The 27,954-nt window shown below is 33.0% G+C and overlaps 1 pseudogene; it reads right to left on the bottom strand.

The window, feature by feature from the left end:
* Nucleotides 1-13,446: 13,446 nt before the first annotated feature.
* LOC142632839 (ABC transporter A family member 7-like) lies at nucleotides 13,447-23,901 on the bottom strand (annotated as a pseudogene).
* Nucleotides 23,902-27,954: the final 4,053 nt, after the last annotated feature.

The raw sequence follows: 27,954 nt of genomic DNA, 5'->3' as shown, positions 1-27,954 counted from the left end.
ATATATATATATATATATATATATATATATATATAGATGAGTTCAAGTTACACTTGGTGTAACTTAACAAGAGTTACACTATTTCTAGACCATAGATTTTAATTGATCTAATGATTAAAAAAATAGTATTAAATGTTAATTGATTTACATCTCATTCTCTTAATTAATAGTAATTTTGTTTCTCTCTCCTTAATTATTATTTAAAACATTTTACAGATGTTCCTTTTTTTGGCCGAATGACTTTACAAATATATTTGCAATACTCTTTTTTATTTTTGTTGTTGAGTTTTTACTACTCTTTTTTTTTCTTCTTCTTTTAAGCCGGTCATATACTCTTATAGTCTTATCAATTGTGAATATATATATATATATATTTATTTATTTATTTATTTATTTATTGTCTCCTTAAAAATAAATAAATGGTTAAGTGTTGTTTAAAGAGGTTTTAAATAATAATTCTCTAAAAAGTTTTAAATAATAAATAAGGATAGAGAAACAAAACTAATATTAATTAAGTGAATAAGGTGTAAATTAATTAGCATTTAATGCTCTATTTTTAATCATTAGATCAATTAGAAATCTGCTGTTTAAAAATAGTGTTAACTCTTGTTAAGTTACACCTGTGTAACTTTAACTCATCTCATATATATATATAGCAATCATTTTGTTTCACTTTATTCACGTAGAGGAAAAAAGTTTATGTGTGTGTTTCTTGGACACAACTATAGCCATGGCTACAAATCTCTCTCTTCTTTTATCAATTATACTTCACCTTCTCGTAATACAGCCTATTAGAGGACACTCTTTCAAGTCCCTCCAACATCTTGAGGGATCTCACAAGGGCCAAACAGTGAAAGGGCTGCATGAGATCAAACGCTATCTCAGTGCATTCGGCTACTTAAAGTTAAACCACAGCATTGGTTTAAGCAGTGATCATGCTAGTGTAAAAGACAAGGATGAGTTCGATGAACATTTGGAACGTGCAATAAAATCTTTCCAAAAGAATTTTCATCTCAATGTTACGGGGAGGCTCGACTCTAGCACCCTCGATGTAATGATGACTCCACGGTGTGGACATGAGTCCAAATATGCATTTTTCCCTGGAAAGCCAAAATGGGATAAGAAATTTCTCACCTATACCTTTGATTCAAGTGTCACGCCTGAGGTACTGGATAAGCTAAGTTTTGCAATGCAAACGGGTTTTGAAGAATGGCACAAACATACACAATTTACATTTGCAAGGGGACGACCAAGTTCCACATCTGACATTGTAATAGGAATAAGGCACATAGACGGAGGTGGTAAGGTTTTAGCGAATTCTCTTCCACCAACGTCGGGAATATTGCACTTTGATGCCGATGAGAACTGGAGCATTAATGATAAACCAAATTCTGATCAAATTGACATGGTATCGATAGCCACACATGAAATTGGACACATTATTGGACTTCGACATAGTACACATCCAGATGCTGTTATGTACCCTTTTTTTAATTTTGGAATGACAAGAAGAAAATTGAGCCAAGATGATATTGATGGTGTGTTTGCTTTGTATGGCAAACCTTAAAGGATGCATAGGAAAAGGGGGCACCGCCTGAAAGAATATTTGCCTTTTATTACAAGTATGGTTTGAAATAAGAGCTATTGTACTATGTATCTTTTTCTATACTACTAATAAGCGGACTCCTCTGTTTTGTTTTCAACTTTTAGTTTACCAAAATATTCTCATACAAATTCTGAAATAGCATACCCTTTAGTTTAATTTTATTTCTTACAAAAAAACAAAAAAGGTTAGATGAGTAATACTATCTCACGTACAAAAGAAAAAAAAAATTCAAAAATCTAATTTCTATCTTTATTTGTTATCTATTTGAATTCAAATACTTCAATTATGTTTTATAAAAAATAAAAATAATAATAAAAATTCTATTAAAGAGAAATTCACAAGAAGAACCTTTAAGGTAGAGGACAAAGGATCAAATCTGGATATAATCCATTATTGACAACTTAATTCAACCCAATTAACAGCGCAAACTACATGATGAGTAACCAAGACCTATATGTCATTTCTTTAATGGTAGTGGTGGATTTGATGTGCTTGAGGCGAAGCTTACGCGGATTAGACCGAGATATTACAGTTGTGCTTGAGCTCGACCTCTAAATAGTTCTAGAGATAAATAGATCTAAAGGAACAAAATACAAATTCTAAAGTAGATCTAGAGTGATCTAACTTCCATGATTAAGAGTGTTTCATTTTTTTTAATTCATTTTATTTTTCCTCTAAAATTGAGAAATTAAAATTTTTAATTCGAATGCTGACCTGGGTTTTTAAAATATTAATTGAAACTTTTTTATTTTAATTTTATTAGCCACATCAGCTCAAGGGTGCCAATTGTGCAATGTGTTAGCGACGTAGGCATTTTTTTTAGTGAGTTAACGATAAGGACCAAATTGACTACAAGTTGAAAATAACGGAAACCAAATTGACTATGATCCTAAAATATAATGACCAAAATAGTGTTTTTGCCTATATTTTTTTGAGAGCAAATTTCCTTATTTTTGCACATTTAATAAATTTATTTGTGTTTTAACTAATATTAAATTAATTTTGATGTCATCACAGTTTGACCTCAATTGAACCTCAGTCTGACCTTAAAAACCTTGAACCTCTTCCTTCTATTGGGGATGGCAATTTTACCCGTCCTTGCTTGACCCACCCCTCCCCGCTTCACGCCACACAAGTTTTCTCACAAAAGTGATGAGGCGAAATTTTAGCCCTGCACCATAGGGCAGGGCGATGATGAGTTTAGACTTTTTAGACCCGCCCCGCCCCATCCCTGCCCTGCTCTGCATTGATAGGGGTTAAATTGTAAATTTCTCACACCCTAAAACCCTACTATTTAAACAAACATATTATCAATTTATTTTATTCTACCTAACGTGGTTATCTACGTCTTTTTTTTTCTCTAGCAATGTTGGAAATAAGGTACCAATTTTAATGTTTTCTTTTGTCTTTATTAGAAACAAATTTATATACTATTGAATCATTGATTTTGTACTAAGAGATTTTTGTTTTTATTGTGATATTGTCTTATAAAACACTTGGATAATATTATTCAATTTTTGCTAAAACTTAGTTTGATTTGATGAATAAATTTATTTGTAATTTCAAGTATATTTTTATTAATGAATCATGTTTTATTAAAAAGATTGTAATAGTCATGGGAAAATCAACAAGAAATAGAGTTTTACAGTGTGGGGCAAGGGGCGAGGATGGGGCAAGAAAATTTTTCCCGTCATGAGGAGCGGGGCAGGATTTGGACAAGATAAAATCATGCAGGGCAAGGATGGGGCATGAAAATTTTTCCCGTCATGAGGAGCGGGACGGGGATGGGGTAAGACAAAATTATGCGGGGTGGGGGTGGAGACCCCATCCTTCAGCCCCACCCCACCCCAAGATTTCCATCCCTAACTTCTATGGTTCTTTGAACGGTCTAGGTCTAAAACCATGCAAGAAGATCTAGAAACCCTTGTTTGTCAACAAAAAAAAAAAAAAAAAAAAAAAAAAAAAAAAAAAAGACAAAATCCCTAACCGAATTTGTTACCAAAAAGGTAAGATCACTTTTTTAGTAATAACTATACTCCCTCCATCTCATATTGTTAGTACTCTATTGCATTTTGGAAAGTCCTAAAATAAAGCCTCCTAAAATTAATAAATAAAATTTCTATCTTACCCTTTATTTTATTTAAAAAGTCAATGTCATTCTTTTATATAGTTTAAATTAATGAGGGTATTTCTCTAAAAAAAAATTAAGGAGGGTAATTTTGGAAACTTATTTCTTTTTATACAGCAGATAACACAATAAATGACGGTCCTTTAAAAAGATGGATTTTTGAAACATGACGAACAAAAAATTGAGATTTTGAAATAGGATAGACAAATTGAGACAGAGAGAATATTAACCCCAACAATGTTTATAAACATCAACTCAATAATACATGAGATTGATATTAGAACTTTATCTCAAAGTTCACATTAACAAGTTTGTTTCTTTTCCAAGAGGGAGCTTCACACATATACACTTAGATTAGGTTAGAGTAAAATTCTATCTTGTATAAAAAATAAAAAAAAATTGTTTCTTTTCCCGAGCAATAGTGGATACACTAATAGTGGAACAAGCGACTAAGACGAGGAAAAAAAAAGAGTAATAGGTTAGACTAAAAAGTTACCAAGTTTCAAGCTTCCAAAACCAAATTATTAGACAATTAGCAAAGAATTCTATGGTAACAGTAAAGGAATAGCAAAAGAATACTAATAATTAAATTTAATTGCAGAGGAATTGCAACCCAAAAAATAATAACAATAGTAACAATAATAATACGGGTTGGGTTGGGTTGTGTCGGGTAATCATACCATATCCATCAAATTTGGGTACCTGAATTCTCAATGCCCAATACCCCGAATTTCCTTATCTAGCTAGTTCGGTAAAACCCACATCCATCGAGTTGGGTCGGGTTGGGTACTCATTGCTAGCGGATTTTGGCCATCTCTAAATACTACGTCAACAACATTTTCACAATAATTTAATAGCAAATTTTAAATAACAAGTTATTACTGGTTTTAATCTTGAACTACTACAAATATCATTATTTTATTCACCAATAATAACTTGCTACACCAAAATTATTGTGAAATTTTGTGGACATAACATATTAACGTTATTCCTTTTTTTTTTTTTTTAATCTTGAGAGTCATATTAACGTTATCCTTTAATGTTAGATTCACCATTATTAAATATTGCTTATTGGCATGATCTTCTAAAATCAACATCATTTAGCAAAATATCTTTAAAATTAAAAATCGGCATCAAGCCAAACCAGCTTCACTACCTCACGTGAAATCCATGGCTCAAAATTACCGAAAGACCTCCATTCAGCATCCTGTAAAGACCACTAAAGGAATATTTAGGGATTTTAAACATCATTTAAAGACCTCTATTCAAGCCAAGTGAGTGGAAACATTTAGGCAATTGGCACCATCCCAAATATTTAGGAAATTGGTGCTTTCCTATGCAAAAAGTACTTGAGAGTTGAGAGTCTAGGAGGGAAAGACCGAAAGAGTTTGAATATACTGTACCTATCTCTAAAAAGGGTGAAAACATTATTTTAGTCCGTACATTTTAGGGTCATTGTTAATTTGGTCCCTATATTTTTTTGATACAAGATAAAATTCTATTTTAACTTAATCTAAGTGTAAATATGTGTGAAACTCCCTCCTGAAGACTTGAACCCCGGCCCTTGCCCCCCACACCCTACCCTACATTTTGATAACAATTAATTTGGTCTCTGTTATTTTGAACTTGCAATTAATTTGGTCCCTACTGTTAACTCACTAATGGAAACTGCCTACGTGGCAAACTATGTGTATTGTTGGCACAATTGGAGCCTATGTAGCAACTAGAATAATAGTAAATTTTTTTTATTAACTTCAAACAAATCCATGTTAGTAATTAATTTATCTATTTCTCTATATATAAAAAGAGCCAATAGGCTCATGAACAATGTTATAAACAGTATTTTTGGTTTAGTAAGTTGCCTTTGTCCTCTCTGTTTTTTTCTTCAAATTCACCTATTTGGTTTGAGCTTTTTTTAAAAAAATTTTAAATGATCTTATATGTTTATTTTGTACTTGTAATGTAAGCTTACATTGTATACACACAAAAAGTGGCAAATATTATATACATTTGCAACAACAAAAAAAGGTACAAATTTTGCAAATGTGTACAACATTTGCCAATTTTTTATGTGTTTACAAAATAAATTTACATTGTAAGTGCAATGTATATTTCTATATATAAAAAGAGTGAATGTGATAAGTTATAGTAATTTCACTTCAATAGTTTTGGTTTGTTTAATTTTCACTGTTTTGCTAGCCTTTTTTTTTTTTTTTTTTTTTGGGAATGCATAAAGCTGTAGCAAATTTGCTATATTATTTTTGATTTCTCAAATTCACACTATTTCACATTGTAATAAATATTAACACCACAAATTGACACAATATTTTCGCAATCGTTGAGGTGTTAATTCATTATAGGTCAAAATAAAATAATAAAATATCATACTAGAACCAACCATAACTAAAAATAAAAGTATTGTGAAAAAGAAGTGCTACATCCACAATAATTTTCACAACACTTTCATAACAAATCAAATGTGGTAAATTGTTATTGGTTCTAATTTAAACTTACCAATGAAACTAATTTTTTGCCCACTAATAACAACTTGTAGTAACCTACTACTTAGGACTTGTTGTGAAATGTCACGGATATAGCATTTTTTTGTGTGAAAAATGTTAAGGCATTTTGATGTCGTCATAATATTTTTAAAACTGCTGAGCTGTCAATTCTTTACAAGATAAAATAAAATATAACAAAATTATAAAGGTATTATGAAATTGTTGCATCATTCTGTTGTGTTTTTATAAATATTTTGTTGATTTAATCAACTTTGTTGAACCAAAATTCACTATTCTACACACAATTTTTTGGGTTGACTCTTTTTTTTTTTTTTTTATACACCATTTTAAGTTAAAACACATCATTTTACACATAAAAACAAAAACAAAAACTTTGGAAAAAAAAAAAAACACCTTTCATCCTTTATGTTTGGGGTAGTTTACAATTCTTTCTTAAACTTTAAAATCAATCAATTTTTCACTTAATATTTTGGAAAAGAACAAATATGTCATATTGTCATTCTCTCACTTAAACCCTAATGAAAACTTATGATTCTTAAAATATTTTATTTTGTAATGTCTAAAATACTCTCACTAAATTTTAGCATCCCAAAAATTTTCTTTATGTATTTTGAGTTTTAAAGTGTAAAAATTCTTAGAAAGTTGGAATAATGATATAAGGTGTTTTATTTGTTATCTAAAGAACGTTGATTTCTAGGTTTAAATTTTCAAAACTTATAATTTATCTAATGAAAAATTTAATGACACATGTCTTTTGTTATCCTTTTTTTTTTTTTTTAATTTTCTTAACAAAATCCAGTTGTTTATTGTTGGAAGATGATGATATTCATTATCATTTTTAGAAGTTTTTAGAGAGTAGATATATTGTCTTTAGCAAGTAGATACTAAAAACTATAATAGTAAAATAAATATTTGTATGTTAAATATCTACTCTAACTTTGTGGTTGATTAAAATTTTTATACTAATGAGATTAACTTTTTACGACATAATTAACAAAATTCTTAAAATTAATGTCTCTTTTGATTGGAAAATTATTAGGTACACCTGGAGTACCATAAATGCGTACTCCCTCCTCTCACATGAATGGTGGGTCCCACCATGAATTTAATTAGTGAGACTCACCATTCATGTGAGAGGAAAGAATACGCATTTATAGTACTGCAAGAATACACAATAATTTTCCCTTTTGATTAATGTAAATCTCTATATACTTTAAAAATCAAATGATTTACATCTTTCATTTATGATACAAATAAAATCTAGAATTGACCTTAATTACTACCTTTTTTCCACAGCAAGCACGTACCTTGCATGTGTTGCCCTAAGTAGTATATATAAAAGGCGAAAACATCATTTTGGTCCCTATATTTTAGGGTTACAATCAATTTAGTTCCTACATTTTAATGACAATCAATTGGTCCCCATTATTTTGAACTTGCAGTCAATTTAGTCCCTACCGTTAACTCATTAATGGAAAATACCTACGTGGCAAACTATGTGCATTGTTGGCACAATTGGAGCCTATGTAGCAACTAGAATAATAATAATAATAATTTTATTAACTTCAAACAAATCTACGTCAGTAATTAATTTATCAATTTTTAAAAATAAAAATCAGATCTGAAACATGATGATTTTAAACTTAACCCAGAAAATCAAACCCAAATCAATTTTCACAGGCTCAGTTCTTCAATTCTCGCCTAAACACACCACCGTGTGGCTCAACCCTCTACAATTTCTCTTTCCTTCAATGGTTCCAATCTCTATTTCCCATCTTCCTGTAGCTATACACAGTCCAAAATCAATTATCTATAATCCACAACTAAATAAACCCCAAATCCAAAAATATTCAATCAAGTAATCAATCGAAAGGCGTGGAGAGAGAGAAACTAGCATATGCCCATTACCCACTAATCTTCTTCTCCACAATTACAGAAAACCAAAGCCTCAACGTTGAAATCTAAACTTGCCCACTACTCTTTCTTTAAGATGTTGGACGGGTGGACTAGGATGATTCAAGGCATAGGTCTAAAACCCAACACAACACTGCCAAACGAGCCTCCATATGCAATCCACTTCATTTCCCACACACCTTCTTCTATTTATATAATAAAGTTTCAACTGGGTTGGTCGGCCTAGATTCATAAAGTGAAGAGCTGAGATTTGTAAAAATTGATATGGGTTTGATTTTCTGGGCTCAGTTTAAGATTAGCGTGTTTCAGATTTGAATTCAATTATTAATTTTTTTTGTAAATTGGTAAATTAATTAATGATGTGGAATTTTTCGAAGTTAATAAAAAAATTATTATTTTAGTTGCCACATAAACTCTAAATGTGCCAACAATGCATACAATTTGCTATGTATGCATTTTCTGTTAGTGAATTAATGGTAAGGATTATATTGACTGTAAATTCAAAATAACATGTATCAAATTGACTGTTATCAAAATGTAGGGCCAAATTGACTGTGACCTTAAAATATAATGACCAAAATAGTGTTTTCACCAAAAAAAAAAAACCTTCATTTTATAAATGTGTGTATTTCGATTCCTCTAAGATTAATTTTTTACCTTATTTAAAGGGCCTCACATTAAGCTCTAAATAATTATTAGGAGAAATTTAAGGATGCAATAAAAACACCTTAATACATGGAAAATAGTTTTCTCAAAAAAAAAAAATTACATGTAAAAAGAGGAGATAAATGTGATACATGCATGGCAAATTAGTACCTACCACCTATAGATGCAATGATTCCAAATGCACACAAACTGTGACTTTCTACGTGGTATTAAAGTCTACATGGATATTTAAGCAAATTAAGAACAAAAATTTATTTTGCTCATGCAAGCATTAAAGTCTTCACACGTCTATTTTCAGGTTAGATTTGGGGATGGTAATGGGAGGAAACGGATTTGAAATACATGAGCATGCAAGGCGGGTCGGGTCAGAATACATGCGTACTGTCAATAACACATGCATCTTGTTTCTTCATCAGACAAGGTCAATAGTCAAAGATTCAAAAAAAAAAAAAAACTTTATTTCCCAAAATAATTTTCAAATATTGCTATTTTATTAAGTGTTTTTTTTAAGTATAATTCAACAAATATGGAAGTAATAAATATTGCAGCCGTGTGATGTAATTTCAGATTTGATCCTTTCCATTAATTTCAAATTTTGAGCATGATGTGAATAAACATGCAAATATGATACGTACGTTTTTGCATTTTTTGGGAATGTCCCATAAAGATACGTCCTTGCATTATTTCAGAATTTCCTATAAATATTCTCAACATTAAATATCATGGAACTAAGATTACAAGCATATATATATATATATATATATATATATATATATATATATAGCAGTCATTTTGTTTCACTTTATTCACGTAGAGGAAAAAAGTTTATATGCGTGTGTTTCTTGGACACAACTATTCTATAGCCATGGCCACAAATCTCTCTCTGTTTTTTGTCAATTATACTTCTCCTTCTCGTAATACAGCCTAATAGAGGACACTCTTTCAAGTCCCTCCAACATCTTGAGGGAACTCACAAAGGCCAAACAGTGAAAGGACTGCATGAGATCAAACACTATCTCAGTGCATTCGGCTACTTAAAGTTAAACCACAGCATTGGATTAAGCAATGATCATGCTAGTGTAAAAGATAAGGATGAGTTCGATGAACATTTGGAACGTGCAATAAAATCTTTTCGGAAGAATTTTCATCTCAACGTTACGGGGAGGCTCGACTCCAGCACTCTCGATAATATGATGACTCCACGGTGTGGAATAACTGATAACAACATGAGTCCGAATTATGCTTTTTTGATGGAAAGCCAAAATGGAATAAGAACTATCTCAACTATACCTTTGATTCAAGTGTCACGCTAGAGGTACAAGAAAAGTTAAGACCTGCAGTGCAGAAGGGTTTCCTAGAATGGTTCCAATGGACAAAATTTACATTTGAAGAGGCACCACAAGGTTCCAAATCTAACATTGTGATAGGATATTATAGGGGTTGGCATGGAGATGATCAAGCATTTGATGGACCTGGTAATGTTTTAGCTCATGCTGCTCCACCAACTATAGGAAAAATGCACTTTGATGCCGATGAGAACTGGAGCATTGATAACCCAAATGGTGATCAACTTGACTTGGTATCGGTGGCCACACACGAAATCGGGCACATTCTTGGACTTCAACATAGTACAAACGTAGATGCTATTATGTATCCTTTTATGAACCGTGGAATGACAAAAAGAGAACTGACCGATGATGATATTGATGGGATAGCAGCTATGTATGCCCCGGCTCGCAAAACATGAATGGGAAATCTCTATCCATTTTTTCTGTTCAATTTTTTATTCCACTAATCATAGTATGCTATTTAGTTGATTTTTTACTATCTTAAACTTTGGAAAAGAGGGTTAATGTTTGCTACTTACTTCAAGTGGGATTCTAAATAAGATGTTGTAAAGGTGTAACCGTGCCAGTGTTGAAATGAAAAGGACTAGCATAATAATATGTAAAGCCCAATGATGGTCTTATCTTTTTCTAGCACTATGACAGTGACATCTTTCTTAAAGAGTATGTTTCTTTCCTAATAGATCGTCTTCTCTTCCGTCCATTTTATTTTCTAAAATTGGGTACCAAAGTTCAAATTAGAGATGGCCGTGAATTGGATATGGGTTGGGTATGCCAAACTTGATTCAATAATTTTACCTATGGATATCCAATTCACTTACCCGATTAGTATTCATACCTAATTGTTATCTAGCTCTTTTATTCATGGATATCCAAACTCGACCTTAACTTCTTCTTCTTCTTTTTTCAGTGATGAATTTTAAACTGACAAAAGGGGTGGGGGGGATTCTATATTGCCAATATTTTAATAGTTATATGCTAAATTATAGTGTTGGACTAAAACCTCTATTTCCTTTTCCCTTCAATGCAAGCCATAAGATTTGTTGCTTCCCTATGCACAACAATTTGTCATTCCCAAGCAATATCCAATAAACCTCTTATGTAGAGAAAATCATTCAGCCATTAGAGATTTCACAAAATCACGTTCATGGAATTTCCCCCTCTTTTTATATTAATTCCACTCCTTGTTATTGTTTGTTGCTCCTGAATTTAGTGGTGGAGTTACCTTAATAAATATTTTAAAATATATACATAACATCATATATAACTGCTCCTGTACAGGTTTTTTTTAACTGGTCGGATTCGGGTAATACTCAAACCCAACCCAATTAACTTTATCCATAACCTCCCGGGTAATACTCTGAAGTTTTGGGTCAAGTTAGGTAGGGTACTCATTACCTATTAGATATGGGCATTCGTAATTTGAATCATCATAGAGTTCAGTAGAAAGTTTTAGTGAGCTATCATAGATTACAATTTTTTTTTAAATATTTTTTAATGAAGTGATATCCCAATGCCCCTAAAAACTCCATAGACCAACAGTATGATGGCTTTGAATCTTGAACCTTATGGTTTACGTTGCAACCCAAACTAATGAACCACTACCCAAATACCCCGTGGTGTAGTTTATTTATATGACTTTAATCATCACATGATCATAAGGCACATTGATTGTAATGTTTGTGGCTTTTCTATATTTTGCTTAGTCCTAGAATAGTGACCAAAATTATCTTCCAATTTTTTTTTGATAAGATGAACTCTTTTTTTATTTATAAGAATATAACAACTTTATTAAGAAGAAGATAAACTCATTACATCGTGAGCCAAAAATAACTCAATCATATACGGCGTTCTCTCTATCCAAGTTACAAAATTATCAATATCCTTAGCAAACTAGGCTAGGGTATGAGCTAGTCGGTTTCCCTATTGCTTCACATGTGACACTCTTACCGCTGTAAACACCTTCATCGGTTGCTGGATCCCCTCAATAACATTAGCAATAGTTACCAGCGGGGTTACGTATACCAACCTCCCGGGCAAAACGAGTACTCCTGCTGCCAAGGACATTGATAAGATAGAACCTTTTTAATTTGATTACTTATATCTCCTTATTTGTGTTTCTTTCTCTCATGTAGTTATTAGTATTTTTGCAAACACTTGAGTAGGTTTAATTGTTCCTCACAATTAGGAAATTTTATTATTTGCAAATTTGAAAGAAGCATAATAAGCTTTGTAAGGACACAATTTGAGCCCGAACTCACAGTCAAAAGGGAATGAGCCTGAAAGGCTTTTTACAATAAAATTTGTAGAGAGTGGACTTAAAATCTAGGTTCTAATAATGTTAGATAACAACAATAATGGGCTTTGATCACAAAGATATACACAAGGAACTATTTATATGAAAGAATCTTCTCCTCAGACACAAGCCAAGGATGATTTATATTACTTCTTCCTAATACAGATTACAATTATGGATAATGAGGTCTACAATGTTTTTTCTCCCTTTCTTCCAATCTCCTCTCCTCAAGATCCCTTCTCCATTTTATATCCCCTCCTTCTCCTTTTCTTCATGCTCCACATCAGGGTTAGATTGCTGGTTTAGATACTTGTCACATCCACCTCTCCTAAAGTCTTTGGAGACATGAGTCAGGTTAAACTTTGATGCTTAGGTCTCACTTCACCATTAATGCGGCCAGAATAGCAGTTGCAGAGCATTCAATGCGGGGACGATAGTAATAGCTTTATCTTAGATATTCCACCGCCCTTCTTCTTATCTTCCATATTTACCATATTTTCCCTTACCTATAGGATTTTCTAGAACATAACTTGTGGATGTTAACCAGCCTTTCTCCTACCTATAGCCGAGGACATAATCTTCCTCGGACTCTCTTCTTGGACATACTTGCTCAGACATCATCTCTTTTTTATTTAGTATTGCTTTAGGAGTTAACAGTCATACATCCTCGGATCATTCAGTATCCTCGGATTGGGCTAAAAGCCCAAAGAATACTTTTGGGTCACCCCACACATATTCCCAGGCCTAATGACCCTACAAGCTTATTTCATTTGGACTGATTTTGCATCACTTTATTTCATTTTCAATATTTCTAAAGGGGGAAAAAATCCTACTTAACAAATTAACAATTTTATGTTGTCAGCATTTTTACTATTTTACTTAAAAACAATAAATGTTTATGTAACCATAATAGGAAAAAAGATAGAGATTTTAAAATTCTTAAAAAGCTCTAATCAATGTATTAGAAACTAAAGGAGATTTAAAGCTCTATACATTTCAAACAAGTCTTTTGAGCATGTATCACGAGTGATGCGCAGGTTTTTGTCCAGGCTTTCGTTAAAATAGTGCACCACCTCCTTAGGATTCCCAATGCACTGCAAACTTCCATTAATGAGAATCCCTACGCGATCACACAAGTTCTCTACCTCTTCTGTGGAATGACCTGGAACATGACAACAAGCTTTATCAGTAAATTGATGAGAAAAATAAATGTCACTCTACTGTTATAAAATAAGACCAAGGGAAGAATCAAACCCATAACACAAGGCTAGAACTATAATATGCTACAAGGAAGATGAGAACAGATTAATTAAGAACTTAAGATAGCCTATAAAGCCTATAGGAACAAGTTACTATGAGGAATTGCACCCACTACACTAGAACTGAGAAAATTATAGAATAAGTTAGGAGTATTATAAATGTGTATCTAAACTCTCATCTCACATGAATTATGAACCCCACCATGCATTTAATTAATGAGACTTACTATTATGAGATCAACATTAACTTCAATTTCATTTAGGTATTTTGTCATAAGGTCAACCATTTTTAAGCAAACAAAAACAGTTATGGGAATAAAGGAACCCATAATTCTAGATTAAATGGTGCATTATGGAAAATTCTCTCTCTATTTTATGACAATGCATTTAGCTACTGTTTGGTAATGCAAAGACAAAACAAAACAAAACAAATATATATATATATATATATATATATATATATAGAGAGAGAGAGAGAGAGAGAGAGAGAGAGAGAGAGAGAGAGAGAGAGAGCTTACTGGTGAGAATGATTGTTCGGTCTTGCTTTACAAGCTTTACTACACTCCATAAATTACGTCTGGAAATTAGATCCAATCCAATGCTAAGCTCATCAATAAAAATAACCTTGCAAAATGCAAGCGAATTACACTATAAGCAGGGTTAATAATACTAATAAAATTCTTCCGTCTCATTTTAGGTGTTTCACTCTATTTTCCACTAATATAGTTTGCCATTTATTAATTTTTCTTCCCTCATAAAGAATCCAAAGTTTTTCATAAAAAAGAAAAAATACATAACATATTAGAATCGGTAGAATATAAAGACTAATACCCAAAGTGAGATAGAGGATTTTGTTTGTTTTTTAGGAAGAGATAGAGGATTTTGTCTTGACCCACTTCTTCAGATGTGTCTTACAAAGCAAAGTAGAACCAATTATACCTTGGGATCCCCAATAAGTGCAATGGCAACACTGAGCCTCCTCTTCATACCTTTACTATATTTACCAACTTGCTTGTCAGAAACTTTACCATAAGATAGGTTGGTAGTCTTCAAACATTTTTCCACTGCCTACAGAATGGGAATAGAAAAAGGAACTCAAAAACTGCAAATTTTGGTCAGAGTAGATCCAACAAGTGCAGTTAATGTAACATGGACCAAAACCAAAAGTTTGATTTGAAATCCTTTATCTTTCCATTGACAAGCTTACAGTTGGCTATTCTGCTATTTGTAAATTTTATAACCAGGACAATCCTTCACTACACCTTGTATTACAACAAAACTAATTTGAGGGCAGTAATTTTTCAACTATACCACTAATGTCTTGTAATTTTTTTATAAAAAAAGATGTATATAAGAGCATCAGAACTTTCAAACAACAAATTGTTCCCACAAGTTTCATTTTCTGCAAATGCTACCAGACTTTCACTAAAACAATCTCATAGTGAACATATATTGACTTACTTGTGTCAAGGGCCGACCTCTTAGCTTCCTAAGTCTGCCATAGAAGAGTAGGTGCTCCCTTCCGGTAAGAGTTTCCCAGAGCAAGCTAGTCAAACAAACAAAAGGCAATAAGAAAATATATTTAAATAGAAAATGGAAAAAAGAAATGCTTTGTTTACAACAGAATTAAAGCTTACTCATGCTGTAGGCATACACCCATGCTAGTATACATTTGGTCCATTTGAGTTCGTATATCAAGGCCATGAATAAAAGCTTTTCCAGAGGTTGGATTTGTGAGACCAGTCACCTGTTCAAAGTTACAAATAAACTCCTAATTCTTACAAAAAATATAAATAATATTCTACTTAGACAAGAAAAAAGGCTTAGACTAAAAGATTAGCACCGATGAATAAACTCTATGAATGAAACAATTGCTTGGATGTCAAAATTTGTTTACATTATTTGAAGACCCAGAAAGTACAGTATACATACCATATTAATAAAAGCAGTCTTGCCAGAATCATTAAGACCAATCATACCAAAGCACTCTCCTAGAGGCAAAGCAAGAGATAAATTTCTCACTGCAAGTTTCTCAGGGTTACCATTCTTTGCTGGATACACCTTTTTGAGGTTGTAACAGATGACAGCATTACTTTTATCTTGTTGGAGTAGCAATTGCTCAACCTTCTCCCTCTGGAATGGAGTTAAAAAGAAATCAAATTACAAAAAATTGTTGCATTTATGGATAATTGAGACACATGAGTAGAATCAAACTCATAATAAATTCAAGATAAACATCCAAAAATTTCACGACCTTATCACGATTCACAAGCAACATTGTTTCAATATATTGACTCCACTAAGAAACTTCTAATGTAGTTAATGCATATGACCCTAGTCATCTATTCCATATCATGAAGAGAAGAGAAACATCCAAAAACATATATAATTTTTTTAATTAAAAAAAAAACTACATATTTTGATAAATGACAGATTATTCAATTAGTATATAATTCAACTTAAAAATTACCAAATAAGTAAAAGATTATGCCATCCCTTGCTAGTACACTAGATAAACAAGTAGCCCCCCTCTCACATGAATATCATAACAGATCACACTATGGATTTAATTACTAAATACTATTACGTGAGAGTAGGGAGTACGAATTTATAAACTAACTATTCAGTTTACATATTAACCTATCAAAACCAAGTCGATAAATGAAGAGACCGAGTATATAATCAGAAACTAGAAAATCTTACCTCATGCCTAACTTCGGGTTCCTCCATTTGGATTTGAACATTGGATTCTTCACTTTGAAAGCTTGGTTTCTTCCAATAATTTTGCAAGAAAGACCAAGGACTTTTTCCACATATTCTTGATTTTATTTGATCTATGTAATATGAAATGATAAAAACTGCAAACTACTCAACAAGCATAATAATTAAGACCTCTCTCATCCCCTTTGTGCTATCATTCAAATCCCTCCACTCTATACCACTGGTGTTTTGTATTTGAGCAAACTCCAATAAAAAACAGTATAAGGAGAATCCAGGATATAACTCCATCACAACAATCCAAAATTCTACAACAACAGAAAATAATCTCAGAATAATAGATAGTGTTTATGTGAAGTATAAAGGAATAACATAAACAAATATTAAATACTGACAATTTAAGTTAGAATTTGGCGCACAACTTGTTGGACTTAAAGTTAGATGACTTGCTTAGATTAGATGTATATCCTATACTTGGACAAGTGAAACCAAATTATATCCAACAAGCCTGGCAAATCCATGAAACTACAGTTGATTTTAATAATTTTTTTCACTTACTGGGGAATGATGTATTTTCAACTAGAATTTGGAAAAGAGAGTATCCTAAGAATCCAGTTCCAAATAGGCATATGTATGCCACAGCTGTAACCATCAGAATTCAAACATAACATTCACTTTAGTATACGTATCTTTAGGAGAAAGGTAAAATTAATACTCACTGTGAAAATGAAATACAACAACTAAATCCAACCTGTAACAGTCTGGACATTTGTAAACATTGCAGCAACTGGAAAGGCCACTGAAATTTGGAGGTTAATATGGATGAAATAAAATACAAATTGGATGCTGTAATCATTTAGAGTGAAGAATTTTAACCCTGCAGAGAAGTAAAATTCATTATAGCAACTTGAAGCAGATAAAAATCAGAAAAGAATGAACTAATTGTATAATACCAATGAGTGAGCCAAATATCACAAGACACATAATGTAAGCACAAAATATGGAAAGAAAATAAGCGTATGAAATTATCCGATATGGCTGGTCACGAAGCCCGTGCGTCTTCATAGTGATTCGGAGTTTCTGTTCTTTCTCGTAAACCAGAGATGTCACCATGACCTACATCAAATTGCAAAATATTTAGATTAATCAAAGACCAATGATCTTGAGGCATATACAGCAGCATATGGACCATTGTCCCTAATAAGGGTTACCATGGTTACACACATTCTATCCAATTTGGAAGCTGGATTGATGTTACGGATATGATATTGTAAGTATTAGTAATGATTCAACCCAAAAGTTTAAACAATTCTGAAAGGGTACATGCTTTCTACTTTCTGAAATAAAGGCAGAATCAAGATTCATGTCACTTATGCAAAACTAAATGTTGCCAAAGCTGTGGAGGAATTGATACCGCTTAAAAAATCCTTATGATGGTTCAAAATAATTAACTAGAAGGACAATACAAAGGTAAAATTATGAATTTCTTAAAAATTAGGTTTTCAAAGAAATGTGTACTTTAATTAAGGTATAACAAGAAAATTAGGATTTTTAAATAATTGTCTATGTATATATAGATATATAAATGTTTTTAACTACTAGACCGAAATGAAAGACTATACAGACTGTTAATAAAGACAATTCAAAAAATTCTAATACAAATGAAAGACTGCACAAACTTCTTATCACAAAAAAAGAACGCGGGGACAAACTTTCAAAGAATAGTTGTAGGATGACCCAAGTAAGAAGGGGCGGAGCAAGAACAAAAGCAAATTCCGACATCCACCGAGGGGTTTCAGGTTTAGGCATTTCTTTGACAAACTCAAATAGTATTTTTGTACCAGGCCCTCGCAAATACTTAAGGTAGGCATTAGTTACCTGCGAAAATATGGATTGTCACCTGATGCAGATGATTAGCAAATTTTAGAATATTCACAAGAAGACAGATATGATAGACTAATCTAGAGCATCTTGATTCTTAAGTTAACTTTCAGTACTCTTTTGTGGGACATAAAGATTGTGACCTAAGATGGGTGGTAGAATTTCCAAAATATTTTTGAATGGAACACATATGGTGATACAACCTTACAACCATTTCACAATTGTTTATGAATATACCGAGTGAAAATTTTCCATTACCAAGCCAAATAATTATAACACAATACATTAATCACCAGCGCCATATAATGAAAAACTCAATTAGTCTCTGGGTATGTATAGTTTCATACCAGATTCACTAAGCGTGGAACCCAACCTAGTTCAAAACGACCACCACTATTATTCCCATTGGATGAATTGTACCCTATGCTCACATTGAAATTACTCTCATTTGAGTTTAAGAGATCATATGCTGTGAGGAAAAAAGAAGAAGAAAAAATTAGTCCATAAAATTATTACAATGACATCAAATTATTAAGTCAAACATAGATCCTGCAACTATCTCATTAATCTTCCCCTCTGAATTTCCCTTTAGGTACCCTTTATATAGCTCATCATTAACCTTAGAAGACCTATTGCGCCACAAAGGTAAACCTTGTACACATCTGACCACTAGATTCAAGACAAAAAATCATAATTAAAAGAAAATAAGTATGTAAATGTAATGACAGAGAAAGATGAGAACATATCACAAAACAATAACCACACAACTACAATCAGAATGCACACACAAAATGGTCCATCCAATTTGGCTCTTTAACATGTTTAACAATTATCCATATACATACATTACTCAATCCATCTGACATTATTGGTCTTCTATTCTAATTTGAGCTGACTCAAAATATGACTCTCTTTCAAAAGTCAATGGACACAATTTTAATAACTCAGCAATTTTTTATTATTTAATTTGACATCTATTATTTCTCCACCCCCAAGAGTCACTCAACCGATTCCTCAGTCTTTCTCCCTTTTTCATATGCTTTATTTGAGCCCAAATTAAAAATGATTGTTTTGACATTTGAAAAACAAATAAAATAACATGCCCTTAAAAGGTAAGAATTCTAAACACGACCAAAGCATAAAACAGGAGTAAATTATAAGCTCTAATTTGATTGAATTTTATGTCGATGAATACGATGTTAAAAAAAAAAAAAGAGAGACATTCAAAGTTCAAGGCAGACAAATAATTCAACTAGCAAAGTTTGACCAGAAAAACCTCAAACTGAACTAGCACAAGGTATACTGATCAGTTATGAGTCCATCAACAGAACATACAACTGATACAAGAGCTATAGACATAGGTCACTCACCAAATCATGCTATAGTTAATTTTGACTCCGGTCCAGCATATTTAGGCACAGACAAGGTATAGTTGCATAATGTACATGCCTGACATGAATTTTTTTTTTTTTTTTAAACCTGCTTAAGGAAGCTTGGTCTTACTTTCATAGTTTGATAATTACTGCATGGAAAATGGAGAGCAGCTTCTTCTTTGCTCTTTCTTTTCAAATTCTGTCAATTGTTAATTGAATTTTTACAATTGACTGTGTTAGAGATGTTATGACCCAAGAGACCGAAGACTCTCGTTGGCCCATATACTTGTAGAACAACCAAATTAGGACACCATAATATCTCCAACAGATTGGTTGCTTTTCCATGTTCTTAAATGTAAATGTTTACCATGTGAAAAGCAAAGTAAATGAAATCATTTGTTTTTTAAAAAATGTATCTTCACTACTGTAAATTTGACAAAAGGACTTCTATAAAGGCATGGATGCAAACACATGAAATGTGATTGCCATTTACAGTAGGCACGAAATTTCTACAGAAACGATCTCAGAAACATAAATATAAGAAATATCATTGCATCTTTTGTCATGTTATCTATTAAAAAAAACACACAAAAAAAAAAAAGAACATGTTCATATTGTGTCAAATGCATATCTATTTTTTCATCCATGCAACATAGGCTTCACCTTATATTTTATTGGACAGGATTTAAGTATTTCTAAAGAAACCAAAAGTACTAAGCTAAAAACTTATACCTTTTTGCCCCTCAAAAAAGGAAACTTGAGTGTGAACACGAGATGTAGAGTCTAAAAAGCATTGAGGTTGCACATAATATATGGGACGACGCGTAAAGAAAGCAAGGTCAAGATAGTTGGGATTTCCAGGCATTGTCTCTGTGCCCTGAAGCATTTTGAGAGTTATATTAGCAGTAAAGTTAACATGATTTTCAAGGAACAAAATAAGCAAGCATTTACTAAAAGACAATGTTGTTAATGGTGATGAAGTAAAGGTGAAAGCAAAGGGAGATGAAAAAAAATTACCAGAACAGTATCCATGACATCAGAAAAATTTACTGCTGAAGAACTTGGGAACATGGACAAAACTTAGATACAGTACCTTACATACAGTACTTTAGGTACCCTTTTTAAAATTCAGCCATCTGTCTTATTAAAATAATTTAGCTAACGGTGTTAATACCCTCCCTCTAATTCTGTTAACTATATCCCTCCATCATCTCACTCTCATCTCAAACTTGAAGATCTCTCCACCACCGGATCTCCATGGCTGCTGTCAAGGGCGGCCACAGCAGGCCACCGTTAGCCACTCTCATGGTCTCTTTTGGGTTTTCTCTTCTCGCTGAAGTCTAGCCTAGGCCCCCAAGGCTAAAAGCCTGAAACCCATGAGCTCTGCAACCATCGGAAGCACACCAGTATGCGGTGGCCGCCGATCGTCCTCCTCCTCCTCCTCTCTTTCTTTGTTTGTTCTTTAGTTTTCCTTTAATTTATCTTTTCTCCTCTCCTCGTTTGATTTTATGTGGGTTTGGGGGTTGGGTTTGTTTTGGTTGTTAGGACATGATGGTTTTGGTTGGATTCCAAACATGGGGTTTTTGGGTATGGTCGTTCATAGATCTATGATTACATGAAATTGTTTATTGTCCGTTCAAGTTCTCTGCTTCTCTAACTATGTCCCTAGCCGTAGACAAGAAGCAAAAATCCTTTAGTTGACAACGCAATGCCTGGATAGCTTTTTCCTTTTCGTCTTGTTGTTTTGTTTGGGCAAGAACAGTTTGCAACTCTGCTGCACATTCTGCAGCAAAGTTTGCTCTTACTACCAAAGGCTCTTGTTTTTTTAATTCGGCCAATCTTCCTCCCTGGCTAGCTGAAGTTTGTATGGAAGTTGGCCCATCTTGTATTTTGTTTTTAGCTTAATATATTGAAGTTTATCAAATTTAAAAATAAAAAAAAAGGTCAGCCTTTTCGTTCTTCTAAAATCTTGATTTCTTTAAAAATTTAGAAGTCTGAGAGATTGAAAAGCTAAAGAGGTTGGGTTTTGCTCATGGGTTCTCTAACATCTTGGGAAACTGAAAACAAAATTGAAAAGAAAGAGACAGATAAACGGACTCTGTTAGCACTGTTAATTGAGTTATTTAGTTTGACAGGTGGCTGAATTTTAGAAGGGGTACCTAAGGTACTGCATCTAAGGAACTGTATCTAAGTTTTGCCCTTCTTTTCATATAGTTTAAATTAATGAGAGTATTTCTCTCCAAAAAAAAATTAAGGAGAGTAATTTTGGAAACTTATAGCTTTTTATACAACAGAGAAAACAATAAATGATGTTCCCTTAAAAAGTTGGATTTTTGAAACATGACAAATATAAAGTTGGGTTTTTGAAATAGGACAAACAAATTGGGATATAGAGAGTATTAATCCCAACAATGTTTATATATATATATAAACATCAACTCAATAATACATTAGATTGATATTAGAACTTTTTCTCAAAGTTCACATTAACAAGTTTGTTTGTTTCCCTGAGCAATAGTGGATATACTAACAGTTGAACAAGCGACTAAGACGAGAAAAAAAGAAAAAAAAGAAAAAAAAAAGAAAAAAGAAAAAAAAGAGTAATAGGTTAGACTAAAAAGTTACCAAGTTTCAAGCTTCCAAAACCAAATTATTAGACAATTAACAAAGAATTCTATGGTAACTGTAAAGGAATAGCAAAAGAATACTAATAATTAAATTTAATTGTAGAGGAATTGCAACCCAAAAAATAATAATAATAGTAACAACTAGTCGCTAACCCGTGCGATGCACAAGAAAGCTATTGAGTATGACTTATTATTTAATATGAATATTTTAAAAATATAACTTTTGTAACCCCTTAGATTACACATTTAAGATTCCAATTTTAAAATTTCAATATGAAACATTAAATAACTAATGTTCTTTTTCTTTTAGCATTAACGTTTTCTTGGAAAATATCAATCAAACAAAAAATTAAATAAAGATTAGTATTCACTAATCCAATAAATGTTGCGATGTTAAATAGTTGTCTAATTTCAACTATTGGCTCCAATGTAAAATAAAGAAAGTAATTAAACATTTCATATGAAAAATTGTCAAAAATTTACACATAAAATTGTTAAAAATGAGAGACATACAGATGCTCCATGGACCATAGTACATGCTTTGTAATTTCAGTCCATTGTTGATTTTTGGTCTCCACGCATTGCAGTGAAAATTTCTGCATCATTTGCTTTACTCAAGCATGAATTCGATTGCTCCCTTGAGAGATAAAAGAGTGAACCTCTCCTGAAGTGCAGCCCATAGTCTGAAGCTCTCCCAAATCTAACAGTATGTATAACATGCCGAAAAGATAACCAAGAATAGATTACTATAGAAACAACGTAAAGAATATGTGTATTAGTATAAAGAGAAAGCAACTATTCCATTGCAATTACCATCATTAACTTCTTCAACATATTTTTATACCTTTAAATTAAAAGCAACAAAATTAAATGAAACCTTGATTATATAAGGGAGTCAAGTCTATCATTAACACGTATTCGTCATGTGTAACATTGGAACTATCAGATGACATATTCATTTACTTTTCTTTGTGCGATGGCAGAGCATATTTTGATAGCTAATTAATAGCATAAAATTTGAGTGATGAGATCTAAGTTGAAGGTAAGGAAACATGTCTATGCAATAACAGGCAACATCTGAATTTAAATTAAACTATAATTATTACATGCGCAACTTGTCCAAGTAACAGACAAACAAATGTGCATTTAAGTGTAGACTTATAATTTCAAAAACTTTAACAACAAACCAAAAAAAAAAAGGCACGACAATGGGGTCTCGAATACAACCTCACTAAAAAAAACACCATCAAATCAACCACAAGAATAATATTTCTCCAATCCCATATATTATGATCGGAGCAGGAGGCTGGACTAATAGTGGGAGATAGTTTGACATGACTGTGGTCCTTGGATCTCTGTCTGCCATTGATAGAGAGCGCTCATGGGTTAGGGTTTTGGGGTTTTGAGAGTGGTTGAGAAAACGGCTTAGGCCATTGGGCTGCATCTAAACCCGTACGAAAAGAGAGATTCAATCTACCCTGAGAATAGGAGAGAAGAATAGCTTGCTTAGAGAAGAGGAACGTTTTATCTTTATTAGGTTTTAGAAAAGTTTAAATTGAGGAAGGAGTCCTAAAGGTGCTCATGTATTATCAGGTATAGTTAGAATTTAGGTTTTTGTATTATCGGGTTTTAGAAAAAAAAAATCAGAATTTTTTTAAAAATAATGCTAACGTGGAAAATTGTGAAAGTTTCAAAGGTTTCAGTTATATATATATATATATATAATAACACGGGTTGGATTGTGTTGGGTAACCGTGCCATATCCATCAAATTTGGGTACCTGAATTCTCAATGCCCAATACCCTGAATTTCCTTATCTAGCTAGTTGGGTAAAACCCACACCCATTGAGTAGGGTTGGATTGGGTACTCATTGCTAGCAAATTTTGGTCATCTCTAAATACTACATCAACAACATTTTCACAATAATTTAATAGCAAATTTTAGATAGCAAATTGTTACTGGTTTTAATCTTGACCTACTACTAATATCATTATTTTACTCACCAACAATAGCTTGCTACATCAGATTTGTTATGAAATCTTTGTGGACATAACATATTAACATTTTTGTTTTTGAGAATGATACTAACGTTATTCTTTAATGATAGATTCACCATTATTCTTTAATTAAAAATCAACATTGAGCCAAACCAGCTTCACTACCCCACATGAAATCCATGGCTCAAAATTACCAAAAGACCTTTACTCAAGCATCCTATAAAGACCTCTAAAGGATTTGAGGATTTTAAACATCCTTTAAATCATATTTGAGGATTTTAAACATCCATTAAAGTAGGAATGACAACGGGTCGAGTTCGAGACGGGTTTTTTTATACCTGAACCCGACCTGCGGGCTTGCACCCATGATCCGAACCCGGCTCGTTTAATAAACGGGCTTTTTTTTAAACCCCAAACCCATTGCTTTTTGGAATTGAGATAGGGCATTTTTGAGTCAACTTCTGGATCTCCTGCTTCATATCTTTCTTTAAGAAGTTGCTGGGAAGACTTTTTCTTTCATCTTTTCTACTTTTCTTCAACAAATTCTTCTTCTTGGCAATCTGTACAGTCACAAACATCCCACCATATATGGCCAGTGGATGATTTTCCTTCATAGCAAGTTTTTCCATCTTCTCGAAATGCTTTGATTTGAAGACCTTCAAGACCTTCATATGAGACTGGTTGGATCATAGCTGTAGGAAAGACTGTCACTTCTTCTTTTCCTGGTGTGGCTGCCATAAACCTAACTTCAACATCACCACTATGTGAGTAAAGGACGAAGACCAAACTAAAAGACGAAGAACAAACTAAAAGACTAAGAAGGAAGCTACGGGTAACGATAAGAGAATAAGGACGAAGACACGCAAACTATAAGTAATAACTAAAAGACGAACAAACTGTCTGGACAATGGGAGTGTAAGAAGATCATGGAAGCTTATTAATGGCATATATTACTAAAATACTATAGAAAATAACAGCAAAATATAGAATAGAACATAGAACAAGATACAACAAACTGAGGGATATTATTAGATTGAACAAGTTTTTTACAGGATTGGAAGACATAAACTGGGAAATATTACACAAGGTTTTCTAACTCTCTATTTCTCTCTAATTTTCTAACTCTGGAATTTTTTCAAGTCTGCTGAACTAAGGAAACAAGAGGCCTATTTATAGGCAATAATTTACGAAAAGACAAAAAATTTTACAGTCAGGAGATAAACTTGAAGATGTAAGTGCCAACTTGAGGGTGACAAAGACTATTCCCGCATTGAGGGTGGTTTGGACAGTTCCTATAACTACATTATGGTATTCCAAAAATCTAGAATCAAGAAGAGAAATTCTAGAAGCTATAGGGAGTCCTTTTCTGCCATGAAAAGTGAGTGCGAGTCTTACTGCACCAAAATAGAGGTGAGTGTAACCTTGTTTTTGCCATGGAATTACAAACTCTCGGGGAAGAGCAAGGGTGATAAAATTTTCGTTTTCACTAGCTGGAATGTTGAATTGGTCAAACTTAGAAGCTTGGACATATTCTTTTACACTATGTCTGGGAAGATTCCCTCAAGCCCTACGGGCTCCACGGGCCCCATTGGGCCTTGGTACTTCAGGACCCATTCTGTGGCCCAATTAAAAAAAAAAAAGTTTGCCTGATACTGATTTTCTCAGCAACCAAACAGTAGGGGAAAAAGAACATAAGAAAATTCAGATCTTAACAGATCAGAAACCAACACAAACTATTATTTTCTCAGCAACCAACAGATCGGAACAAGAATTATGAAAATAGCACTTAAACTAGAAAATACAAATTTGATTCTTTGAACAAAAAGAACAATTTTCATTGCAAAGGCTTGAGTTCACAACGAGGTGAGGGAGATGAGAGAGTTGCGGCCTTGTGAGGTGGAGGAGGGCCTGGCGAGGTGAGGGAGGAGCAGTGGCGTCTACAGGCTGCGGCAAGGTGAGGGAGGCAAGGAGGAAAGACCGGCGAGGTGGAGAATGAAGCGGTGCCAGCAAGGTGAGGTATGCAAGGAGCAGCAACGCCGGCGAAGGGAGCAACAGTGGTCTTGTTCAAGTGAGAGTAAGGGTGAGGGTAAGGGGGAGAATGGGAGGCGGCTTGGCAAGACAAAGAGAGGGTAAGAGTGAATGGGTCTGAGGGATTTAGGGTTGGAAAGGGAATATTTATACTTAGGGTTTTTTTTAAATTTCTAATATTATATATACGGGTTGGGTTCGGGCTGGGTATGCCTAATACCCGAACCCGATTCGGATTTTTTAATTAAAACCCAGACCCGACCCTAATGTTAAACGGGTTGGGTCGGGTCGGGCCAGGTACCTGCAAGTCAGGTACATTTTGCCATCCCTACATTAAAGGCCTCTATTCAAGCCAAGTGAGTAGAAATATTTAGGCAATTGGTACCTTCCCATGCAAAAAGTACTTGAGAGTCTAGAAAGAAAAAGACCAGAAGAGTTTAAATATGTTGTAACTATCAAACAAAAAAAAAACCTTCATTTTTATAAATGTATGTATTTCAATTCCCTTTTAAGAGTAATTTTTTACCTTATTTGAAGGGCCTCACATTAAGCTCTAAATAATTATTAGGAGAAATTTAAGGATGCAATGAAAGCACCTTAATGCATAGAGTTTTCTCAACAAAAAAAAAAAAAGTAAAAGTAAAAAGAGGAGATAAATGTGATACATGCATGTCAAATTAGTACCTACCACCCATAGATGCAATGATTCCAAATGCACACAAATTGTGAGTTTCTACGTGGCATTAAAGTCCACATAGATATTTACGCATTAAAATCTCGAGTCCAAATATTATGTCTCACTCTTCTTGCTCCATCATATACTCCACAAATAAAAACATGCCACATGTCCATCTAATTTATTAAATGCTATATTTATGCCTTATATTATTTCAATTACCTAAATATGATGGGTCATTTATTTATTTATTTTAGGAAATTGAAATAATAGAAGGCATAAATTTAGTATTTAATAAATTAGATGGACATGTGGCATGTTTTTATTTGTGGAGTATATAGTGGAGCAAGAAGAGTGGGATAGAAGATTTGGACTCTTAAAATCTCCACACGTGTCTATTTTCAAGTTAGATTTGGGGATGGTAATGGGAGGAGATGGATTTGAAATACATGCGCATGCAAGGTGGGTCGGGTCAGAATACATGCCTACTATAAAAAACACGTGCTCTTGTTTCTTCATCAGACAAGGCCAATACTCAAAGATTCAAAAAAAAAACTTTATTTCCCAAAATAATTTTCAATTATTGCTATTTATTAAGTGTTTTTTAAAGTATAATTCAACAAATATGGAAGTAATAATTGCAGTCGTGTGATATGTAATTTCAGATTTGATCCTTTCCATTAATTCAAATTTTGAGCATGATGTGAATAAATATGCACATATATATGATACGCTCGTCTTAGCACTTTTTTGAAATGTACCATATAGATACGTACTTGCATTATTTTAGAATTTCCTATAAATGTTTTCAACATTAAGTACCATGGAACTAAGATTACAAGCATATAAGACCCTTCCCCTGGGAAAAAACTTAGGTGCTCCAGGAGCATTGCTTTCGGAGCATGTAAGAATTACC

The sequence above is a fragment of the Castanea sativa genome, chromosome 4 (assembly GCF_040712315.1).
Source record: "Castanea sativa cultivar Marrone di Chiusa Pesio chromosome 4, ASM4071231v1".
Classification (NCBI taxonomy): Eukaryota; Viridiplantae; Streptophyta; class Magnoliopsida; order Fagales; family Fagaceae; genus Castanea; species Castanea sativa.
This window is presented reverse-complemented; position numbering and strand designations above follow the sequence as displayed.